Genomic DNA, 14,375 nt, shown 5'->3' with positions numbered 1-14,375 from the left:
AAGGAACAGTAATAGAACAGCTACATCACATTGATTTATGCTCAAAATGCAGAGTCAGCAACTGCCATTTTCTTTTTTTAATTGAAATTTTATTAATGTACCCATCAAACATACAGGATACGAGAATCAAAAAAGAAATAATATTGAGAACTTTAATACAATTTACTCAACAATTCCATCTAGCCCACATCATTGGGGAAAAGTTGCATAGTTTATAAAGGAAAATATTAAAAAAGGATCAATAAATCCTTCTATATTTATAAGATGCTACTTCATAATAAACTCCTCAATTAGAAATTATTACATTTTAAGAAATAACAAAAAATTAGAAAAAGAAAGAAAAAAAATTATTTTCCATACTGTTCCAGAAATTGTTCTTTAAAAAAAAAAATATTTTTATTAATTTTATATGATAATAACAAGATATACAAAAAAGCACAGATATTATCTAAGATAAAACAAAAATAAAACAATCCAATTGTACATATCATGGGTGGTATAGCAAAACAGAACTAAACAATACTGAACTAGAGAAAAAAGGGTAGATAGCAAGTAAGTAAATAGATAAATAAATATACATGTATATACATCTACACACACACACACATTATATATATATATATATATATATATATATACACACTAGTATTTTAGCCCGTTACATTAACGGGTGCTAGCTGTCTGTCTTTCTTCCCCCCCCCTACTTCCCTGTGCAGCAGCCACAGCAGCATTCCCTCCCCCTCCATGTCCCTGTGCAGCAGCATTTCCCCCACCCTACTTCCCTGTACAGCAGCATTTTGATCCCCCCACTTCCCTGTGCAGCAGCCACAGCAGCAGTATTCCCTCCCCCCACACCACTTCCCTGTGCAGTAGCATTTCCCTTACCCCCCCTTCCCGCGGTCCTGCCCCCCCATACACACACTACCCTGTGCAGCAGCAGCAGCATTTCCAGGCCTTCCTTGTGCAGAAGCAGCATTTCCCCACACACACACTTCCCTGTGCAGCAGTAGCATTTCCCACCCTTCCCTGTGCAGCAGCAGCATTTTCCTGCCTTCCCTGTGCAGAAGCAGCATTTCCCCCCCCCACACACACACTTCCCTGTGCAGAAGCAGCATTTCCCCACCACAAACACACTTCCCTGTGCAGCATCAGCATTTCCCACACATACACACACTTTACTGTGCAGCAGCAGCATTTCCCAGCCTTTCCTGTGCAGCAGCAGCATTTCCCGGCCTTCCCTGTGCAGCAGCAGAATTTTCCGCCGCACCCTTCCCAGCTGCTGCGTTAAAATGATAGAAAAGCGCTGCACCCGTGCTACCGCTGGCTTCGGCATCTTCTATCCACTGCAGCCAACCCTAGCAGAAACAGGAAGTAGTCAGAGAGGGCGGGCCACAGTGGACAGAAGACGGCGAGGCAAGTGTTAGTGCAATGCAGCGCTTTTCTCTTAATTTAAATGCGGGTGAGCCAGCTAGAAGGAGGAGGCTTTGACGGTGGTGGTTTTGGCGGTGAGTGAGGGCGGAAGGGGGGGAGTCGCCGGCTGTGCTGTGTGTTTCCGAGTTGCATGGCTGCCGCATCTGCACTCCTGCTGGCCACGGACCTACTGATCACAGATCAGAGATCACATAAGTGCGCATGCGCAGCTAGGGTTTTATTATATAGGATATATATATATACACACACACACGTACTTATGGTAGGGTCAGTACACAGATTATCATTAAAAGATATATATGTGAGCTTGTAGTAGGATTTTCAACAAACATTACCTATTGACTTGACTCTAAATTACTATTTGTCAGTGGTCTAAGTCGCAGAAAATTTGGACAGGAATCCAGAAATTGTTCTAATTGATTTGGATCCAAAAAGACAGTCCTTAGTTTGAAAAGTTAACAAACATTTGTACGGAAATTTAAAAAAAAAATGTGGCCCCAGATTCTACAGCTTTAGATTTCAACGCTAAAAACGCTTTTCGTCTAAGCTGGGTCAATCTTGCCACATCTGGAAATATTTGAATTTTCGCACCACAAAACATTGTTTGTTTATTCTTGAAGTAAAGGTTCATGATCAAAGCCTTATCAATCTCATAAGAACATAAGAACTGCCGCTGCTGGGTCAGACCAGCGGTCCATCATGCCCAGCAGTCCATTCACGCGGCGGCCCACTGGTCAAAGACCAGCGCCCTGACTGAGACTATCCCTGTCAGCGTACGTCCTTGTTCAGCAGGAACTTGTCTAACTTTGCCTTGAATCCCTGGAGGGTGTTTTTCCCTATGACAGACTTCGGAAGAGCGTTCCAGTTTTCCACCACTCTCTGGGTGAAGAAGAACTTCCTTACGTTTGTACGGAATCTATCCCCTTCCAACTTTAGAGAGTGCCCTCTCTTTCTCCCCACCTTGGAGAGGGTGAACAACCTGTCTTTATATACTAAGTCTATCCTCTTCAGTACCTTGAATGTTTCAATCATGTCCCCTCTCAATCTCCTCTGTTCGAGGGAGAAGAGGCCCGTTTCTCTAATCTTTCGCTGTACGGCAGCTCCTCCAACCCCTTAACCATCTTAGTCGCTCTTCTCTGGACCCTTTTGAGTAGTACCATTTCCTTCTTCATGTACGGCGACCAATGCTGGACGCAGTACTCCAGCATTGGTGAGGGTGCACCATTGCCCGGTACAGCGGCATAATAACCCTCTCCGATCTGTTCTCGATCCCCTTCTTTATCATTCCTAGCATTCTGTTTGCCCTTTATGCCGCCGCCGCCGCACATTGCGTGGACAGCTTCATCGACTTGTCGATCAGAACTCCTAAGTCCCTTTCCTGGGAGGTCCCTCCAAGTATCGCCCCTGACATCCTGTATTTGTGCATGAGATTATTGTTACCGACAGGCATCACTTTACACTTGTCCACACTGAACCTCATCAGCCATGTCAATGCCCATTCCTCGAGCCTGATTATGTCACGTTGCAGATCTTCGCAATCCGTCTGCGTCTTCACTACTCTGAATAACTTTGTATCGTTTGCAAATTTAATCACCTCGCTCATTGTACCTATGTCCAGATCATTTATAAAGATGATGAAGAGCACGGGTCCAAGCACTGAGCCCTGCGGCACTCCACTGGTGACGCTTTTCTAGTCCGAGTAATGTCCATTTACCCCCACTCTCTGTTTCCTATGCTCCAGCCAGTTTTTAATCTACATGAGTATTTCACCCTTGATTCCATGGCTCGCAATTTTCCGAAGTAGTCGTTCATGTGGAACCTTGTCCAACGCCTTCTGAGTCCAGATATACAATGTTGACCGGGTCATCCTTGTCGATCTGCCTGTTCACTCCCTCAAAGAAGTGCAGCAAGTTTGTCAAACAAGATCTGCCTTTGCTGAAATTGTGCTGGTTGGTCCTCATCAGACCGTGTCCGTCAAGGTGATCAATGATGCGGTCCTTTATCAGTGCTTCTACCATCTTTCCCGGTACCAAGATCAGACTCACCAGTCTATAGTTTCCCGGGTCTCCCCTCGAACCTTTTTTGAAGATCGGCGTAACATTTGCCACCTTCCAGTCTTCCAGAATCTTTCCCGTTTTGATCGACAGATTGGCTATTAGTTGAAGCAGTTCAGCTATGGTCCCTTTCAGTTCTTTGATGACCCTCGGATGGATGCCATCCGGTCCCGGGGATTTATCGCTCTTGAGCCTATCAATCTGCCTGCATATCTCTTCTAAACTGACTGTCAACCCTGTCAGTTTCCTGTTTTCATTTCCAGCATATAGCCTGATGGGTTCCGGTACGCTGTGTATATCCTCTTCGGTAAATACAGATGAAAAAAATGTGTTCAGTCTGTCGGCGATAGCCTTGTCCTCCCTTATCGCTCCCTTTATTCCTTGGTCATCCAATGGTCCCACTGCCTCCTTCGTGGGTCGATTCCCTTTAATATATCGAAAGAACGGCTTGAAGATTTTCGCCTCCTTGGCTATTTTTTCCTCGTAGTCTCTTTTAGCCCCTTTCACTGCAAGCTCTGGCCCCGTCCCTGCGAGTTCAGACTGATCCCATCTGCACATGCCCATAGTTATGATTTTATATTGAAATCATTTTAATAAAGTATAAAAAGAAACAATATTCTGTACAAATTTAATTTTATAAATCACAAATATTTTATAAATATTTAATGTTATAAATCACAAAGGATCAACAAAACCAGTCTCCTCTCACAATATCCCCTTCACTATCAGGAAAACTGAATGCTACATAGAAAATTCATACTAACAGACTACCTTGGTCACACATACAGAAAGCACAGTTACTTACTAGAACAGGTAATACCGAATACTGCATTGATCAGTCCCTGGAAGAATCTGTGGTTGATCCTGAATTGATCGCCCCATATGTCATGTGATGAGGGGAAAAGCCCCACCCTCCAATGTAGATAGTGTTGTGTTGGAAAATTGTCTCTGTGTTCCAGTAATAATGTTATCTTTTAATCCTCTGTTTAATCAGATATGTTTTTATTAAATTTATTGTAAACCGCCAAGATGTAATGATAGGAAGTATATCAAATAAATAATAAACTTAAAACTTGAAACAAGTGTTATCCAGGGACAGTAGGCAGATATTCTCACATGTGGGTGACGTCATCCACAGAGCCCTGGTATGGACAACTTTAAAAGTGCATCACCAATTTAAGAACTTGAGAAAGTTTGTGAACTGCCTGCACCGTGGATGCGCAAGTGCCTTCCCTCTCGACGTGGGCTCGCAGTACCTCAGTTCCACAAGCAAGCTATGAAGCTATCCAGGGGAAGTGGGTGGGTTGTGAGAATATCTGCCTGCTGTCCCTGGATAACACCTGTTACAGAAAGTAACTGTGCTTTATCCCAGGATGGAGAAAGTGTTGGCCATTAAGAAAATAAATTTTGCAATACTGCTTGGCCAAAGTGATCATCCCGTCTGGAATAAGATTCCAGACAGTAGTGAGATGTGAATGTATCAACTGAGGACCAAGTAGCAGCTTTACAGATCTCATTATTAGGAGTGGAACGTAAGAAAGCAACTGAAGCTGCCATAGTTTGGACCTTGTGGGCAAGATGCGACTCCCCAGTTGCAGTCCAGCCTGAGCATAACAGAAAGGGATACAAGCTGCCAACCATGTAGAAATAATTCTCTTAGATACAGGACGTTCCAATTTATTAGGATCAAAGGAAATGAAAAGTTGAGGAGATGCTCTATATAGCTGAGTTATCTGTAAGTAATAAGCCAAAGCTCGTTTGCAGTCCAAAGTATGAAGAGCCGTTTCTCCATGATGAGAATGAGGAAAGAACACCTAAAGCACAATGAATGGACTAAGATGGAATTCAGTGACTACTTTTGGAAGGAACTTCAGATGAGTGCGAAGCACAACTTTGTCATGATGAAACACTGTGAACGGTGGATCCGCCAACCAATGTTTGAAGTTCACTTACTTTTTGATCAGAGATAAGGGAGATAAGAAAAATCACTTTCCAAGTGAGGTATTTAAGTTGAGCCAAAGACATTGGTTCAAGAGGAGGCTTTATATGTCTAGAGAGAACATTGAGATCCAAACTACTGGAGGTGGTATGACACTGGAAAGTCCTTTAATGAATTTGGACACAAGAGGATGAGCAGTTACGAGGTTTACCATCAACCAGGCTGTGAAACGCATTTATGGCACTGAGATGAACTCTAATCAAAGTGGTCTTGAGGCCTGAGTTGGATAGATGTAGAGATAGATTTAGCATCATGATGATGAAGAGTACACCAAATGGAAAACCGTGTCCATTTCTGCTGGTAACACTGCTGTGTAGACGGCTTTCTTGACGCTTCTAAGATAAGTCTGACAGAATGAGAAAGATGAACCTCAGTCACTGTCAGCCCGAGAGGTACAAAGCTATCAGGTATAAAGACTGAAGATTGGGATGCAGAAGAGATCTGTGAGTCTGCGTGAGAAGAGATGGAAAAATCTGAAGAGGCGTTGATTCCCTGATATTGAGTTGATGTAGAAGGGACAACCAGGGGAATTCTCAGTTTGGAGAGAGATTTAGCGTCTGCTAAACAACATTATGCTGCTTGTCCATCCCCTGTCGCTAAGGAAACCCCCAAGGAGCTATCAGAATCATTATGGCCAATTCCTGTTGTAACTTGATAAGCGTCTTGAGAATGAGAGGGATTGGAGGAAAAGCATAGAGAAACTTGTGCGTCCAATCCAGAAGAAAAGCATCCGCTTCCAGACGTTGGAGAGAGTACTGCCTGGAACAAAAATGGGGCAACTTATGATTGTGCGTGTGGGGAGGGAGGGAACACAAACAGGTCTATCTGAGGAGTCCCCCAGAGAACGAATATATGATTCAGAACTGTAGAGTTGAGCATCCACTCATGTGGCTGAAGAAATTTGCCGAGTCTGCGAGAGAATTTTGTTCCCCTTGAATGTATACTGCTTTCAAAAATATGTTGTGAGCAATCATCCAGTTCCAAATCTTCTGGGCCTCTTGACAAAGGAGAGAGTCCGTGCATCCTTGCTTATATAATACATTACCATCTGATTGTCCATGCGGATTAGGAGGACAAGGTTGGGCACAATGTGTTGAAATGCTTTGAGAGCGTTATAAATCGCTCCGAGTTCTAAGAGATTGATATGACAAAGCTGATCCATTGATCACCTTGACAGACACAAACTGATGAGGACCAGTCAGCACGGCTTCAGCAAAGGACGATCTTGCTTGACAAATTTGCTGCACTTCTTCGAGGGGGTAAACAAGCAGACAGACAAGGTTCCGCATGAACGACTACTTCGAAAAATTGAGAGCCATGGAATAGAGGGTGAAATACTCAGGTGGATTAAAAACTGGCTAGCAGATAGGAAACAGAGAGTGGGGGTAAATGGACAATACTCGGACTGGAAGAATGTCACCAGTGGGGTGCCACAGGGCTCGGTACTTGGACCTGTGCTCTTCAACATATTCATAAACAATCTGGAAATGGGTACGACAAGCGAAGTGATTAAATTTGCAGACGATACGAAGCTATACAGAGTAGTGAGGACGCAGGGGGATTGTGAGAATCTGCAACATGATATAACCACGCTCGAGAAATGGGCAGTGACATGGCAAATGAGGTTCAATGTGGATAAGTGTAAGGTAATGCATGTTGGTATCAAAAATCCCACACACGAATACAAGATGTCCGGGGAAGTACTAGGAGAGACCTCCCAGGAAAGAGACCTGGGAGTACTGGTCGACAAGTCAATGAGGCCATCTGCATAATGCGCAGCGGCAGCAAAAATGGCGAACAGAATGCTAGGAATGATTAAGAAGGGGATCACGAACAGATCAGAGAGGGTTATCATGCCGCTGTACCGGGTATGCCCTCACCTGGAATACTGCGTCCAGCACTGGTCGCCATACATGAAGAAGGACATGGTACTACTCGAAAGGTCCAGAGAAGAGCGACTAAAATGGTTAAGGGGTTGGGGGAGTTGCCGTACGGTGAGAGATTAGAGAAGCTGGGCCTGTTCTCCCTTGAAAAGAGGAGACTGAGAGGAGACATGATCGAAACATTCAAGATAATGAAGGGAATAGACTTGGTGGATAAAGATAGGTTGTTCACCCTCTCCAAGGTAGAGAGAACGAGAGGGCACTCTCTGAAGTTAAAAGGGGAAAGATTCCATACGAACGTAAGGAAGTTCTTGTTCACCCAAAGAGTGGTGGAGAACTGGAATGCTCTCCCGGAGTCTGTTATAAGGGAAAACACACTCCAGGGATTCAAGACAAGGTTGGACAAGTTCTTACTGAATCAGAACGAACGCAGGTAGGGCTGGTCTCAGTGAGGGTACAGGTCTTCGACCTGGGGGCCGCCGCGTGAGTGGACTGCTGGGCGTGATGGACCATTGGTCTGACCCAGCAGCGGCAATTCTTATGTTCTTATGGTAGACCAGTGACCTTGAGTGCAAAGACCGTCCAGATGAGCTCCCCAAGCATAGGTGGACGAGTCTGTGGTTAGAACCTTCTGATGTGGAGGTGTTTGGAATAAAAACTCTCTGGAAAGATTGGAAGAGTTCATCCAGTGAGCTTTTGTGTAGCGTTTTCAATAGAGTCACCAAAAAGTTCCTCTTCTAAGCAGTGAATGTTAGCTAATCTGTCCTGAAGATTGATATCAATATCTGAGACTCTTAGCCATGCGAGATGCCTCATGGCCACTAACATAGCTGAGGCTCTGGAAGATAATTCAAACGTATCATAAGCAGATCTTGCCATATACCTTCAAGCTAAGGTAAGGGTGTGAAATATATGATGAAATTCTTGCAGATGTTGAGAAGGAATGCATCTATTAAAAGAAGGCAATTTCTGAACTAGATACTTGATATAGCAGGAGATATAGAAATTGTAATTTAGTACAGGCGCTGACCAAAATTGTCCTTAGTTTGCCCTTCACACCCTGGTGGTACTTAGGCATAGACTCCTGATGGAGTCGATTTTTTTTTCCAAAGTCAACTCCACCACTAATGACTGGTGCTGAAGATGGTTTGTCAAAACCCAGTGAAGAAATTATTTTATATAAAGAGTCCAATTTTCTGAGATCCACTGTAATGGTGATGGATGTTTCCCAATTCTTATGAAGAGTCTCCTTGAAAATACAATGTAATGGTAATCTGAGAAGGTCTTTTGGAGGCTCGTCATAATCTAAGGCCTCCAAGTATTCAGCACTTTAGGAAGAGTCAGCTTCTAGCTTGACTGGTAGCTCTTTTCCCAACTGCATAACAGATTTAGTGAAAGGAAGTCTTTCAGTAGGAGATTTAGCCCTTGGTAGAGACTTCTGTGGAGACTTTTCCAAGGGAGTATCATAAGCCTCTGTTGTAGAGTAAGAAAAGTCCTCAGCTGAATCAGACTAAGTCAGAGTCATAAAAGGGCTTTGGTAAAGGAGTGCGTTGAGAAGATTGATGCTTACGTCAAGTCCAGTGCCGTTTTGATAACGATGATGAGGTATGACGCAAAGCTCTTTTTCTCTTCAAAGAACATGAGGGAGATTGATGTTTTATTTTCAAAACAAATGAAGAAGAACAATGTTTACTGGACTTACAGCATTGAGAGGAGGAGGAAGAACGACGATGTCTCGATGAGTTGGATCGGTGTCTCGAAGGAGATCGATGGCTAGGTGTAGAGCATCAATGCCATTCCGGAGTGCCTATTGTGGTACCATTGGATCTGATAGCCTTATGCCGGTACTGAGGGAGTCGCTACTAGGGTAAGCAATTTGAATGCAGCACCCAACTCCACTTGGAAAAGCACATTGAGCTTTTCACGAAAGGAAAGCACCGGTACTCTCTGGCTTATTTGCTGGTACCATTGATGCCATAGCTTGCCTCAGACAGGGTGACCTTGATGAGGATGCACATCTCGATGTTGAGGCAAGTTACAAAGGTGGTCACTGCTGCTTGATTGGCAAGATCGACCTGCGATGCTGATTGGGAAGCTGGCTTACCGGATGGAGCAAAGTCTCTTGACACCAGTGTCAATGTCTTCGATGTCGAAGGTTGTAATGTCTTTTTGGTGTCCATGCTGATCCCGAGCAACTTCTCCTGTTGAAGTTTCTAGCTCTTGATGGAATATTTCTGAAGGGTAGAACACCAAGCACTTGATTCCACCTGAAGTTCAGGCCCAAGGCACTGCAAGCACCAACTGTTTGGATCAGTGATAGAAATTGGCCTTTGGCATCTGCAGCACTTTTTGAAGCCCGTTAACAGCTTTGGACATGGATGAAAAGACCGTGTCAGCCAAGTCAAATTCAATGGCTGAGAGGAAAAATGGAGTCCTCAACGGCAAAAAGCCACGAGAAAAAAAGAGATGAAAAAAGATTCCTTTCTTCTTTTTTTTCTAATGAATACATTTAAAAGAAATATTAAAAGAAAAAACATGGGGGGGTCATGTGATGACGCGCTGCTGAGCGGTGGCTCTCTCCCTGCTCCTTCCTCCTTTTTTCTCAGCATGAAGTGTCCAGTTTTGCTCTAATTTAACCCTTGCCAACGCTGCTTCGCTGCAGGAATCGGCTGGAGTGCGATTTGGATCGACTAGAGGCGCATACGGGGTGTTATCTCCGTTAAGATCCCATAGCCGCCAAAACTTCGGCAGACCATGCTCTTGCCCAAAATGGTGTTGGAGGGGACTCCAGCGCGCACAACTGTTACCTTGCAGGTGGAGACACTGCAGGAACTTACCAGACATCTGTCTGCCCTTATCGATGATAAACTTGCTAAATTTCAAGCTTCCGTTGATGAACTGAAGGATTGCATGGAAAGGCACAGGTCTCAACTTACCCAGCCTGAACAGAGTGTCGGCACAGGAGGACCGAGGTAACCAGGATGCTACTCGCCTGCGTGCTCTGGAGTCCCAATGCTCTACCCTGCAAGCCCGATTAGAGGACCAGGAGAACCGTGGGAGAAGAAATAACCTGAGGGTCCTCGGGTTACCGGAGCGGGTTCTGGAGGCGGATCTCTGGAACATCATGGAGTAGTGGTTGCCAACTCAGGAGGACCTGGATATGGCGGGGGCCCGAGCAGTGGTGGAAAGGGTGCACCGTATTGGGCCCTTCCGGCAAGGAGAGCCTAAACCTCACCCTGTGATTGCCCGATTCTTAAATGCAGCGCTCAAAGATCGCATATTGGCCCTGTACAGGAAGGCGGGCTCATAAGAACATAAGTATTGCCGCTGCTGGGTCAGACCAGTGGTCCATCATGCCTAGCAGTCCGCTCACGCGGTGGCCCTCAGGTCAAAGACCAGCATCCTAACTGAGACTAGCCCTACCTGCGTAAGTCCGTGTTCAGCAGGAACTTATCTAGCTTTGCCTTGAATCCCTGGAGGGATTCCCCTATGACAGACTCCGGAAGAACATTCTCTGGGTAAAGAAGAACTTCCTTACGTTTGTACGGAATCTATCCCCTTTCAACTTTAGAGAGTGCCCTCTTGTTCTCCCTACCTTAGAGAGGATGAACAACCTGTCCTTGTCTACTAAGTCTATCCTCTTCAGTTCCTTGAATGTTTCGATCATGTCCCCTTTTAATCTCCTCTGAGGGAGAAGAGGCCCAGTTTCTCTAATCTTTTGCTGTACGGCAGCTCCTCCAACCCTTTAACCATCTTAGTTGTTCTTTTCTGGACCCTTTCGAGTAGTACCATGTCCTTCTTCATGTTCGGCGACCAGTGCTGTATGCAGTACTCCAGGTGAGGGCACACCATGGGCCGGTACAGCGACATGATAACTTCTCCGATCTGTTCGTGATCCCCTTCTTTATCATTCCTAGCATTCTATTTGCCCTTTTTGCAGCTGCCGCACAATGCGCAGACGGCTTCATCGATTTGTCAATCAGAACTCCCAAGTCTCTTTCCTGGGAGGTCTCTCCAAGTACCATCCCAGACATCCTGTATTCGTGCATGAGTATGAAGGCGCCAAATTGCTCTTATTTAATGACTACTCGCCGGCTGTGGCCGCAAGCCGTCACGCCTTGGCCCCTTATTGTGCTGAATTATGCAACCGGGGGGTCCACTTCACTGTACTGTTTCCAGCGAAGGTTCGCATCCATGCGGAGTCTGGCCCTCATCTGTGCAACACCATGGCAGACCAAAAGCTTTACACGGAGGGCCTTTGTGGCGTGGCGGCTCCATGACCTGAATTTGATTGTAGCCAAGGGGCCGAGGGCGGGCCGTTCTTTGGACTGTGCTGTCCTGCTGTCACCTTTGAATTTGGCTCCTTTTTTATTGTGTCACCCCTGGTACATCTCTGCTGAGGTTATTGGGACTTCTTCATCGCTGGTGCCTTCAGCTCTTGGGACGGACTGTGGCGGGGTGGAGAGTGGATTGCCCTTTTGCCTTGGCCATTTCCTTCTACTCCATAAGCAAAGTTACTGTGTTCTATTCTGCTTCTGGGCAGAGCACGGATGGCTGTGTTTGCTTGAAGGAGATGGACCCTATCTTTTGGTGGACTGCCTGTGTGGGGGGACTGTCACTGCCATAAGGCCCGGTGGAGCTGGCTACCAGGGCAGTCGGGTGGTATATGGGGGATGCCGGGTATTCTACTGTGGGATCTCTGTTGGAGGTCACTGGAGTGTCCCTGGCTGGCCTCTTGCTCTGTATTTGTTGTTTCTCTCTTCTCTTTCTTTTATCTCCTCTTGGTTCTAACGGGAGAGGGGGGGGGGGCTGGTTGCTGTTTCCATTTTACTTTTTCTGCCTGCTGGGTGTTTTTATCCTCCATGTTCACTCTTAATGATTGGGATGCTCCTAAGGGAGCTTTTCTGATGATTTATGGTTGTTCTTTCTTCATACTGATCTATCTATGGGGTCTTCTTTTGGAACAGGAGGGGGGAGGTTTGGAGTGGGCATTTCTTGTTATTTTAATCTGGTTGGGGGAGGGGGGTAGCTGGACGCAGTGGGGGGAGGGGTGTGGCAGAGTTTGTATGGGGGATGGGGTATTTGGTGTTGTGGTGGGCTATGTTTGTGTTAGGGTTTAGGTTGTTTGACTGGTGGGTGGGAGCGGGGGGCAGGGGAGGGAGAGGGGGGTAACCCTCAGCGACTAAGGTTTCTCCTTTTTCTTTTCCTGGGGCTTGGCTGGGAGGCCCACTGGGGAAACTGTTTGCTGTTTTTCTTTCTCCTGATTGTTCTTTGCCTTTCTCATGGCTATGGTTGACCTGACTTATATTACTCTCAACGTAGCTGGCCTTCATTCACCAATCAAACGTAAGAAGGTGTTATCCTTTTTGAAGAGGGAGAAGGCTTCTGTGACATTTCTGCAAGAGACGCACCTCACCTCTGGTGAGCATTCCAAGTTGGTGCGGGATTGAGTGGGGGAGGCTGCCTATTCCTCCTACAATTCTAGACAAAAGGGTGTTGCTATTCTTATCCACAAAACAGTAGCAGCGTCCCCCATAAGATTATCACAGATCCCCAGGGTGGTTATGTTCTTTGGGCTGGCACCCTCCAGGATCGACCCGTAATACTGTGCAATATTTATGGCCCAAACGTTTATGCTCATTCTTTTTTTTTTCCAGTTTTAGCCCAACTGGTAGTGCTGCCCAATTATGAACTTATAGTTGCAGAGGACTTTAATATTCCTAGTGACCTTCCACTGACTGTAAACCTCCTCGGGTGGTATGGAGCGACAATGAAAGGCATGGGGTGAACTTTCTTTTTTTTTTATTGCAGATTTATCAATTTACTTCAACCAAGTAAACAAACTTATTTATACAACTTATATCACAGATAGTCAATAAAGAAATCCCATCAAGCCCACATTTTGGGGAGAGAAAAATCTTAATGAAATAATAAGGAAATCCAAAAAAGAAAGGTTAGCACTCCTAATTTCAGTGAAATATCACAACTTCCAATTCAAGCATCATAACAGAAGAAAAACTCAATGTTCAAGGAAATGTTCCAATTGAAGCGGATCGAAAAACACATAATCCTTTTTCTCGAGCTGTTACTAAACATTTACATGGATATTAAAAAAAAAAAAAGTGGCTCCAGATTCCACAACCTTAGACTTAAGAGCCAAAAAGGCCTTTCGTCTGAGCTGTGTTGATCTCACCACATCTGGAAATATTTGAATTCTAGCACCGCAGAACATTGCTTGTTTATTCTGAAAATATAATTTCATTATCAATGCCTTATCACTTTCATTGATACATGAAACTAAAAGAGTTGACATGGTTTGTATTGTGTCCTGTGAGTCTTTCAAAAAATTCTGTCAAATTTACATCAATAGAAGCCAATTGGTCTAGTCCAGTGGTCTCAAACTCAAACCCTTTGCAGGGTCACATTTTGGATTTGTAGGTACTCAGAGGGCCTCAGAAAAAAATAGTTAATGTCTTATTAAAGAAATGACAATTTTGCATGAGGTAAAACTCGTTAAAGTTATAATAATATTGTCATTTATAGCTAAAGAGACATATGATCAAGAAACTGCTTTATTTTACTTTTGTGATTATGATAAACACACCAAGGGCCTAAAAGCAGTACTTGGCGGGCAGCATATGAGTTTGAGACCACTGGTCTAGTCTCTGTTCCACTGTCATTTTTTTCCTTTTTGAATATAATAAAGTGATGAAATAGGCATTGATTCTGAATTAGTAATCCCTAATATCTCTCTGAGATACTTCCGAAAAAGGATCTCAGGAGATATCATATGTGTTTCAGGAAAATTAATTAGACGTAAATTCTGTACCCTTGTGGCGTTTTCCATTATTTCTAATTTAACATGAATTGAGTGAGAATCCTTCATAGCAGACATAGAAACTGCCTGTAGGTTAGTAATTTGTTTCTCTACCTTAGTCGTGCGCGTATCTAGAATTTTTATATTTGAGTCAACATTTTCCAGTTTTTCGACTACTTCTTTGGAAAAAT

General features: G+C 44.6%; 1 protein-coding gene across 4 annotated transcripts in view; it reads right to left on the bottom strand.

Moving 5' to 3' along the window:
• EDC4 (enhancer of mRNA decapping 4) overlaps window positions 1–14,375 on the bottom strand; it is a 1,195,251-nt gene that overhangs the window by 158,923 nt on the left and 1,021,953 nt on the right. The window lies entirely within an intron of this gene.

This window comes from Geotrypetes seraphini, chromosome 4 (genome assembly GCF_902459505.1).
Source record: "Geotrypetes seraphini chromosome 4, aGeoSer1.1, whole genome shotgun sequence".
NCBI classification, from domain to species: domain Eukaryota; kingdom Metazoa; phylum Chordata; class Amphibia; order Gymnophiona; family Dermophiidae; genus Geotrypetes; species Geotrypetes seraphini.
Note: the sequence above shows the minus strand (reverse complement) of the source record. Positions and strands in the feature narration are given on the sequence as shown.